This window comes from Helianthus annuus, chromosome 11 (assembly GCF_002127325.2).
Source record: "Helianthus annuus cultivar XRQ/B chromosome 11, HanXRQr2.0-SUNRISE, whole genome shotgun sequence".
NCBI lineage: Eukaryota > Viridiplantae > Streptophyta > Magnoliopsida > Asterales > Asteraceae > Helianthus > Helianthus annuus.
The window spans coordinates 129,865,109-129,875,658 of record NC_035443.2 but is presented as its reverse complement, the minus strand read 5'-3'; the positions used below and the strand labels follow the sequence as shown (position 1 = coordinate 129,875,658).

The 10,550-nt window shown below is 34.5% G+C and overlaps 1 long non-coding RNA gene across 1 annotated transcript; it reads left to right on the top strand.

Moving 5' to 3' along the window:
• The first annotated feature begins 6,206 nt into the window (after positions 1-6,206).
• Positions 6,207-10,463, top strand: LOC110922490. The gene is made up of 2 exons (XR_002583192.2): positions 6,207-6,367; positions 10,196-10,463. It is a non-coding gene; the product is annotated as an uncharacterized LOC110922490 (long non-coding RNA).
• The last annotated feature ends 87 nt before the right edge of the window (positions 10,464-10,550 follow it).

The window sequence follows — 10,550 nt, the reverse complement described above, 5'->3', positions numbered from 1 at the left end:
AGGTGCATGGTTCTTACTCAGCACAGAAAGCTATTTCATCCATGACATCTTCTTTAGCTTTTCCTCTTCATTCTTTGTCTTGACATCTTGTGTTGGACCTATAAAAGAACAGATGATATTTAAAAGCCAAAACATGATCTACTGATCAATAAATAAGCAAAAGATTGAACCACTCTTTCCCAAAGATAGTGAATCTTGAACACCTAATCAGAACATCTGTTCAAGAACAAAGCAAACATCTGATCAAGACTTGGAACCACTGTTCAAGAAGAAACAACATCTGTTGAAAGCTAAATTATGTTGAAGACCAAAGCACTGATGAAGTCAAAGGTCTGATGAATAAGACCAAACATCTGTATGGCCAAACAGATGTTTGGATAACTACAACAGAGGATAGCCACAGTGGTTTCCCAATGTAATAATACTTATCTTATAAGTGTTTAGACTTGTTAGAACAGATGATAGTATTTGCATAGATGTTTAAAACAACTGTGAAATCTTTTGTGTTAGGAATGTTAGATGTCACTATTAGGGTGACGTTAGCCATTCACTGAACAGAGCTTTCATACTTAGTATAAACAGGTCACCTGTTAGTGATCTATTATCACACACATCACCTTTTCTCTTGTACGAACTGTTTTGTTTACGTGATCAGTTGAGGGGAGTCCGTAGAGTCAATTGAGTTGTAAAACATTTGAATCCATTAAGATTAATGAAAAACAATCGTTGATGATGACTTCCTATTTGTGAATTCTATTGTGATAATCAATATTGTTTACAAATATCAAACTCAGTTCTAACAATTGGCATCAGAGCCTGGTTACGTTAAACTCGATTTTACAACCAGTTTAACATACAAATATCAGTTCTACAAAGATCCAATACTGTTCGTAGCTTAGAGTTTTATAGTGAAGAGCTAATTAGTTTCTTTCACATACTTTATTTTTCTAAAAAAAGAACTTGAGAAAATGAAACAAGATGATCCACACAACACTGACTTCAGTAATAAACCACCTATACTTGTCAGATCATAATTTAACATCTGGCAACGTAGGATGGGGAATATACTAGCTCAACAAAATACAGGGTGTTGGAAGACTATCGTCTTTGGACCTCATGTTCCAATGGTACCAAGTGCCGAAAACCCAAATGTATATGAGCCAAAGAAGCCGGAGAACTATTCCGAGCAAGATTATAAAAAATTGAGCTAGATGCGAAAGCCTTTTGTATCGTGACTATGGCTCTGCCGAATGATATCTATGATGGCCTGTTGCATTATAATAGTGCCAAGGAGTTGTAGGATGCACTGAAGGAACAATTTGGTTGGACAGAGGATGTTATCGAAAACATTCATGAAATCCTGAACCAGCAATATGAGACTTCACTCATGTCAAAGGGGAGACCCTGACTCAACAGTTTGAATGATTTTCATGTTTAATAAGTGAACTTAAGTTGGTCAACAAAGAATTCACTAAATGAACCTTAAGTAACTGATTTCTAAGATCTCTGCCTGAAAAATGGGACACTATTGCTATAATGATGAGAACATCCCCAGATTTCAAGGACATGAGCCTAACCCAGCTACATGGAAAGCTCCTAACCTTTGAGAGGGAGCTTGTCCAAAAGTAAAAGCTCCAGGAAACTGGAAAGGTGTCTGATAGTTACGTTTTTGGAAATGATCAGAGTTTTGATCATTTTATTGATATATCAACATGAATCAACTCTGATCAACATTCCACGAGTTATGCTTTTGCAGCAAACAATGATACTCATGTCACGGATAATCTGTCATTTGTACTCGATGATCTTAAGCACATAGACCCAACTGACCTAGAGGAGATGGACATTCTGCACCAGGTAGCCCTTCTCAGTCTAAGAGCCAATAATTTTCACAAACGGACTGGCAGGACTTACCCGGGATTAAGTGGGAGGTCTAAAGTGGGGTTGGATTAATCAAAGATTAAATGCTTTAAGGGTGTAATAGGTTAGGACACTTTGCTAGGGAATGCAAGAGTTAAACAAGTAACTCTGCACCAAAGATCACATACCCTAGTCAAAGATCTCAACAAAATACACAACAACAATTTTATCCACAAATGCCCCTGGACCAAATGTGCAAAACACAACCAACTTTGCACAAAATCTAAATCCTGTACCTGTGCACTATGTCCCTGCACTACCAGTCCCTTAGGTTCAGTATGTCCAAATACCAATTGCACATGTTCAAGCACCACAAGCTACTCCTGCTCCTGCATCTGCAGAGCCTGGTTAACAGAGCTTCTTTACACAAGGCTATGTTGATTGGAGTAGCTTACTAGAAAATCTAACAGATGAAATTTCGATTTAATTGCAAACGACTGTGATGAACTTGAAAACTTTTGTTTTATGGCTATTGAGCATGTTTCAGGTGAAGAAGATCTAGCTCAAACCGTTGTTGGTGAATAGATTTCTGGTGAAGTTGATGAAAGCTATGGTCAAACAATTGTTGGTAACCAGGGGCCAGAATCGGATAATTACTCCGGGTCGATAAAATGCGGTCAAAATCAGCAAGAATCGGATCTATTAGGTCAACTCGGGCCGAGTTTGACTTAAAAAAAATAAAACATAATTTCTACACCGGTCATATTAAAAAATGAATATCATTTTCACGTATTTTGTTATAAATATTAGTAAATCTATGTTATTTAGCATATATTTAATTTCCGAAAACTAATTTCTTTATAATTTAACATGTCCGAGTACTCCCCGAGTACTCTCCGCCTAGACCGGGTACTCTCAACTCCCCGGTCGACCGACTAGGGAGCGCTTAGCGACTTTTGCAACCATGATGAAATGAAATTTATTATTTATTGTCACAATTTAGCGTTATGAAGTCTCTTGCAATCTCGTTTTCGTCTCACTCCGATGTTTCCACCATCGGTTGGCGTGTGACATTTACTTTTTGTATTCTTTACTTTCTGTTACATTCATGACCAACCGGTTCATTAACGATGTTAATGAACTTGTGCTTTGGTGAAACATATAACGAGGTATTATACCTCTATGAACTCTCTGACATACTGAACTATTACTATAACTACATAATATCATATATAACTTAACCAGATACACAACGTAACCGATTAATCGTTAAAACGTTCAAACGAAATTCTGTTCGCACAAACAGGCTTCACTCGCGCGAAGGAAACAACTCCCACTCGCGCAAAGGAACTCTCTGTTCGCACGAACAGGACTATCCATTCGCATAAACAGAGTTGTCTATCTCGGTTTTCTATTTATTTCAGTTCTACGTTCCTCTTTGCTGATTCTAATGGGCAAATCTGGACCCATGAAATCACAGTAACTTAGTGTCACAACGAGTGCCTAGACGAAATATATTTTCCGTTTAAACATACTTTCATACTTTATTACTTTGAATTCCAAATCCAAATCCTCCGTTCAAACTTCAACGACTCACACATTCGTTTACCCCGTGTAGGGTAACATCGGTGTTCCTCTCGGAATAATAAACGAAAATTTGCAAAACCGTGAGTATACTCGAACGCCCTTTTTACGTTTTACAGTTTTTTGGGTGCAACATGTTTACTTATTCAACTTACACAATCACACATACTTTATGCAATCATAAACAAACAATCCAATCATGCATGTTTAATACGTTATACTTAATTCGTGTTACTGGAACATTCTTATGTGATAAACTTGTCATTAACTTCGTACGAGCCTCCTCTTAACATGTATAGCGCTATAGGAGTAACGCACCACCCTTAGTCTTGTGGTCATGTACTCATGTTAAGTTAAAACAGAACGGTCCTATCGTTGCTACGATAGGATTACGCTAGCGGTAATCTTTGGGTTGACACTTTGATCGCATGATAGTTTTTACGTTAATCTAGATAACAAGTTTTGCCATGTGGATTTGTTTAATTTTTTTATACTTATTCTATTTATTAAACTTGTATGCTCGCTAATACATTTTTGTATTAAACTATACTTTAAACATATTGCAGGTTGCTGACACTGATGATCATGGTATCTAGTAGGGATGCCTAGAAAACACACTTAGAATACTAGATTATGTTGTTGTATTAGTTATTGTATTTTGTTGAATTTGATTCTCGAACATGTTGTATTTTCAAATTTCAGTGTTGTACTTTGATTTCGAATATTGTACTTGACAATTATTATTAATGAAATGAAATCGGTTTTGATTAAATATTGTCGTAACTAGTGGTATGAAGTCTCGAGCAATCACGTCCTCGTCCTGCCCCGATGTTTCCGCCACCGGTTGGGATGGGACAAATTGGTATCAAAGCCATAACTATAGAGAATTAGGTAGAATTGTCATGATTTGACCTAGTCTATAGTAAGCACCAAACTTTCACCATTCTTGATTCTTGCTTAACATGTTATATTCTCCCTATTTTGCTTCTTTCTGTTCATTTCGTCTTAATTTATACATATGTCTTTCCTGGGACATTTTACACAAATACACGCTGGAAGACTTGAAGACACTCGTATTATACAAATGAGACGACTTCACCAAAATAGGTGTGAAACCCACAACTTGGTGAATGACTCTCAATCCGCGTTATTCAATTTTGCACGAAATTACGCCATTAAGTTAGGAGTAAAATCCACACCTTGATGGAAAATTTCCAATTCTAACTCTAGTGGACCCTTGTCAATAAGTTGGAATTAATTTTCTTGACCCGTTCGACAAGTACCAATCACACTTAGGGTACGATGTTGCCAAGTTAAGGGTGAAACCCGCATCTTGACCAAAAAAACTCAATACAAAGATTTGAAATATAGTCTTTTTTATGGTAAGCTATATTGAGTGTCAGGACTGTACCGGTACTGTGTAGAATGAAACCGACACTGACAGAAAAAATCAGCACCACTATTGGTACTATCGAAACCGGTATAAATATTCGTTTTTGTGGTTTCGAATAATGTAAAACGTGACTTTATTTTTTGGGTTACATTACTTTTGTGAATGAAACTACTGTAACTAGTTTTGTCGTAAATTATACCAGTACCATTACCTTAACGAACTAAAAAGATACCGATCGAACCACATCAGTATCGGTATTAGTATTTGTTTTAGAGGTTTTTGGTTTATATAAAACAGGTGTCTGTATTTTTTAGGGCATATCATGACTTCACTTTTTATGTTACATGGGAGAGACAAGTTTTGTAATACACAACTTTTTATTGAACCGCATCGAACTAACAACTCTATGCCAATACTAGTATTCATTTTTATGCTTTTTGATTTCAATGCGTTTAGGTTTCAATAATTTTCATTACTCGTACCGAAGCAGTATCATACCATAATGTAACTTTGTAATTCACAACTTTATGTTTGTAACTTTCGTTTTATTATGTTAACATTATTATAAACATTATTTTATATTTTATACATGTACGTAATTTCCAACGCATTATGCGAAGAAATTTCAATCCTATATATTAACCAATGTTTTAAAAACTGGTTTTTAAATAATCCCGCCGGTTTGACTCTAAAATGGTTTAACCGGTTGAACCGGGTTGTACCGGTCAGTTCAACCGGGTTACTAGTTAACCCTATAATTTCAAAAAATACAATTTTATCTCAAAAAATAATCTAATTTCTATTATGATTTATGTAACTGGTCATGGTTTAATATATAAAACCATTTTCTTGTAAAATATTTTGCATTTTCAAAGGATTTTTATTACTTATAAACAATACTATATCGGACGAGGTGAATAACAGTTTCAACAATAATGGAATATTAAAATGGAAGACATTTTGTTAATTACTGAAAATATGGAAGATCAATATTACCTTTATATCGTATTTTATTAAAATTAGAAAATAAAATTTTAAGATAATGCAAACCAATTCAACGGTTTGAACCGGTAGAATCAGATTTACCGCCGATACATAAAACATACAGTATTCAGATTTTACCGGCCTTTATCATACCGGACTTGTGTCCAATATTCAGTTTAACCGGCCGGTTCATACCAGTATTTAAAACATCCATATTAACATTATTTGTCCTATAAGATTTTCAAAATGCCTTCCTTGGATTCTATTTACAGAAATTGCAAACTTCGTGGCCCACCACAGAAAAATGGGTACTTTCGTAAATTCACATGTCTAAGAAACCCTAAATGCATCCCCTTTTTCACATTATAAATACATCACAACAACAACCGTATGAAAGCATATATAAACAATAGAGAGAGAAAGTATGATGAGAGAGAAGAAATTCAAGATTAGAACGCTTGAGATCTTGAAATCTGGGTGTTGATTTGGTCAAGAAATGGATTGAATCCAAATTTTTACTTTGGAGATAAAAAATTGTAAAGAAAGGTTAGTTATTTTTCATCTTTTAATGTTTATCTTTAAAAAATATTATAAAATACAAGTAATATTGATTTTGATGAACTTTAATCTTGTTATCTTTTGTTTTAAAGAATTATTTTTTTGATAAAATATATAGTTTTATTTTGGAAATTGATTTTAAACATTTTTACTTGTATCACAAAATTTATATTGATTTTGTCTTGTTAAAAATTAGTGGGTTAATAGTTCTTGTTTACCAAAGGCTAAGATCTAATCCTTTGATGGATAAAAGGACAAATTTAAGAGTAGAATTAGAGGATGTGTAATATACTATTATATGATGATGTATGTTTACCAAAGGGTTTGAAGTGTACAAGGTGTGTACATAATGGTGTTTCTTTTCAAGTGGTGAACTATTGACTTTCATGATGATGGATAAAAATGACAGATCTAAGAGTATGATAAGAGGATGTGTAATATTCTTTACTTGTTAATTTGTTATATACTAGTTTTTTTTGATGTCGCGCTTTGCGGTCAAAAATCGAGTAAATGATAATGTAAAATAAACGTGATTTAAAAATAAAGCATCTTGTTTAGAAAGCCAAACTATTAGAACGATTTAGTTTATCATCGTACTGTTTTGTGACACAAAATAAATACTTTATTTTGAGTACAACTTCATTTTTAACAAAACTTATAACAGAATATCAGGGAAGAGAAAAAATTAACCACAACTACGTACTTAAGTTTTTAGAAAAAAGTTATAACGTAAATTATTAAAGAAATATTAAATTAATCGATAAATTAATATATGTTTTAAAAAAAGAAAAAAAACAATTATTAAAAAACGGTAAAGGATATATATGAAAAAAATTAAAAATATGTTATTAAAAGTAAATATAATAATAAATATATAATAAAAATAAAGTTACTATTCATCATCACTCGTCAAGTAAAAAGATATAAAATAGTTTTTAGAGGATCTTTAATGTGCATTTGTTGGTTGTCGATAGAGAAAGTGGAAGATAGAGGATGGCCACTTGCAAATGTGGCGATAAGATAGGCAAGGGATGGCGGTAAGGAAAGTGGAAGAGAGAGGATTCCCACTTACAAACGTGGCGATAAGATTAGGCACGGGCAATTAGTGAGGAAGAGTTGGTTTGTGAGAGGGGGAGGAAAGAGAACCAGAGGGCGCATGTGTAATAGCTAGCCGGTCATATTGGGGGTGCCCACATAGAGCTACCACCCTCTCCCACGCTATAAATGCTCTACGAAGTGTCTATTGTCAATTGGAAGTTAGATAAAAGCTTAAAAAAATTAATCTACGAGTATGATGATTCGTATTTCTAACCTTCTCTTCTGTGGCATTTAGTTATAGTATTGGTATGGCATCGTCTTGCTCTGTTCATACCAATTGGGCGTTGAAGTTCTTCGACTTCTTGTACTTCCTCCTCGTAGAAATCATTAAGGTAGATGTTGGAATGCGCATCTGACCCACCAGAACTATATTCTTTTGATTTAGATGTTATAGGTGGTGTTTGTTTTTCTAAAAAAAGATATGTGCAGGCTCTTATGTCTGCCTTGCGCAGACCACACGCAGGCATTGCCATCTGCAGACTGTTTGTTTTTCTGAAGACATTTCATTAAAAAACGTATGCGCGAGCTCTTCTTGGTGCAGACTTGGCCCAACCACTTTTAAGATCTTCAGAGCGTTAAACACCACCACCAACCACCACCGTCCACTATCATTACCCACCACCACCGTCCGTACAACACCACCAGTTTATTTTAGAAGTCTACATACGTTAAAAAAAACAAACAGTTTAATGAAGTGGTTTGGCTACCTCTTCTTCTACAGATGTCTGCAGATGTGGTCTGCAGGCTGTAGACATTTTACCTTTTAAAAAACAAACTGCACCTTTGACATTTTCGTTTATTCAACCTCGTTCGAGATAGGCATCTACTTCACACATCCTTTCACAATGTCCAAAGCACTGATATGGGGAAATGACCCTTTATATCGAGAGTCGTATCTTGAAAAGGTCGTCTGTAAAACTTTGGCATCATGTGTCTCACTCGGTCAATTCCTAGAGGCGTTGTAAATAGCGTTGAAGTTTGAGATCTTTCTATTCATGTCTGTCCATTTCGAATTACAGGAATTGTATTTACGATACTGTGCACGCTATAATAACGCGTGAAATCTATTAGTGACGTGCCCCCAATAACCGTCAGCTAATTGAGCGTTACTTACATTCATAGTTGTCAATAGTGCTGGTAGCGCCCACTATAGCGAATAGCGTAGCGTAAAGGTAATGTTGTAAGAAACGGTAGGCAGTGAGGTACTGACTAGTAATTAATCAAGATTAACCGAATTGAGATTTTATGTGTAATTTTTAGTTTTAAACAAACACTATTTTATATGTAATTTTTTTTAAGTAGCTTTGTTTTAACCCCTTGTTGGCCCATTTGTTAAGTAATTGGAAGGAATTTATAAGGTTTGGTCGAAATTTGGCCTTTGAATTTGGCCGGAATAGGACCACCATTGACCGCCTAGCGATTAATCGTCTATTACTTGTTGAACCTTCTATTAGTTATTAATTGGGGACTAATCGGAGTCTAAACGGAATTTTGACAACCATGCGTAGGTGTAGGGTTGCTACAGACCCCGTAGCAATAAATAGTGGATTTTTTTATGTATTTAGATGATTAGTGATAGCGTATTTTAGCTAATTTAACATATTTTTAGCACTATCATACATAATTTGCGTGTTAGATGTAGTTTTTATTTATTTTTTTTCTACCGCTCAATCGCTAAACATGAAATAGCAGACGCAATTTTATCGCTATCGCTACATATCATATATAAGTAGCCGCATATAAGTAGCCTGTGTCTGTGGTCCGCTATTCGCTATTGACAACTATATATGTATAAAAATAAACAGTTAATAGAATTTTCTAAAAAAATATGTGTTCGATTTTTAATATATAAAAAATAACCTTTTTTTCGGATCCTGCCTTTGCTAAAGCCTAATCCTTGATCGCGGTCCACGATACACATGTTGCTTCGCCGGTCCATTCTCCTTCATCATCTTTGTTCCTCTTTTTCTTTGACGGTTCCGATTGTGTTTTGGGAACCATATCGTCTTGAACATGTTCGGAGGCAAAAACGGATTATGATCCAACTAGGTTTGGGACAGGTTGCGGTATGGAGAGTGGAGCGTAGTGTTTTCTCGAGTTTTAAAAATCCTAATTTTTTTTCTTGGAATGTTGTTTATGATTCGATATGTATATTTAGTTTTCGAAACTCAAAACTTGTGGAATATATGAAATATAACCTAAAGTTCAGATCTGAAGCCTCAAAAACAAATTATATCGTACAAGTCATGCTTGACAATAAAAGTCAAACTGAATCCTAATTGAGTATTTGAGTTTATATATGCATCGACAGAAAACGGTTTTGTAGACTTATGATTTAGGGCCGGTTAATATCGTGGTGGTGACCGGTAAATGTGAATATCACAGTAATTCAGAAAGGGAGTAGGATCAAATACAAACCACATTTCGTATACAAACTGTAAGAACCATTTAAAAAGTGTCATATGGCATCCAACCAATTATAGAGAAATGGTAAAATGATAACCTAAATAATATCAATTATCTTGAAATCCTTATAATTATGCTAACAAGCAATTAATTCTTTATTTGGATCTTCCTTTTGTTTTCAATGTGCTGATAAAGAAAAGTGCTGCTAGAATCATTATTTTGATTAACTTTCATTGCTAATATAATTCAAATGTTCTACTTTTATGTATGTATGTATTGTTTTAGTATGTGTTAATTTAACTTTTTTTAAAGTGCTAGAATCTGTTCTTACGGTTTTTAGGATAAATGTGGTTTGTACATGAACCAACCCCATTCAGAAAGAAAGGTGATGATTAACGAGTAGTGATCGAAATCTCTTGTAAAGGTAACTCATGTTCTTATTTTGTGTTTTTCTTTAATGTTCAGTGTTATCATGACGGGGTAATGTTTACTAAACATTTAACCCATTTATTAGAACCTGTAAACCTATTTACAACTTGATTACATGTTCAGGTTACACGATTTTAAATTTTTTTGAGTTTAAATGTTTAACATGTCAACTCATCAATATGTGACCCATTCGACTCGCTTATACGAATGTGGCTTACGTGACATGTTTGGGTTACAC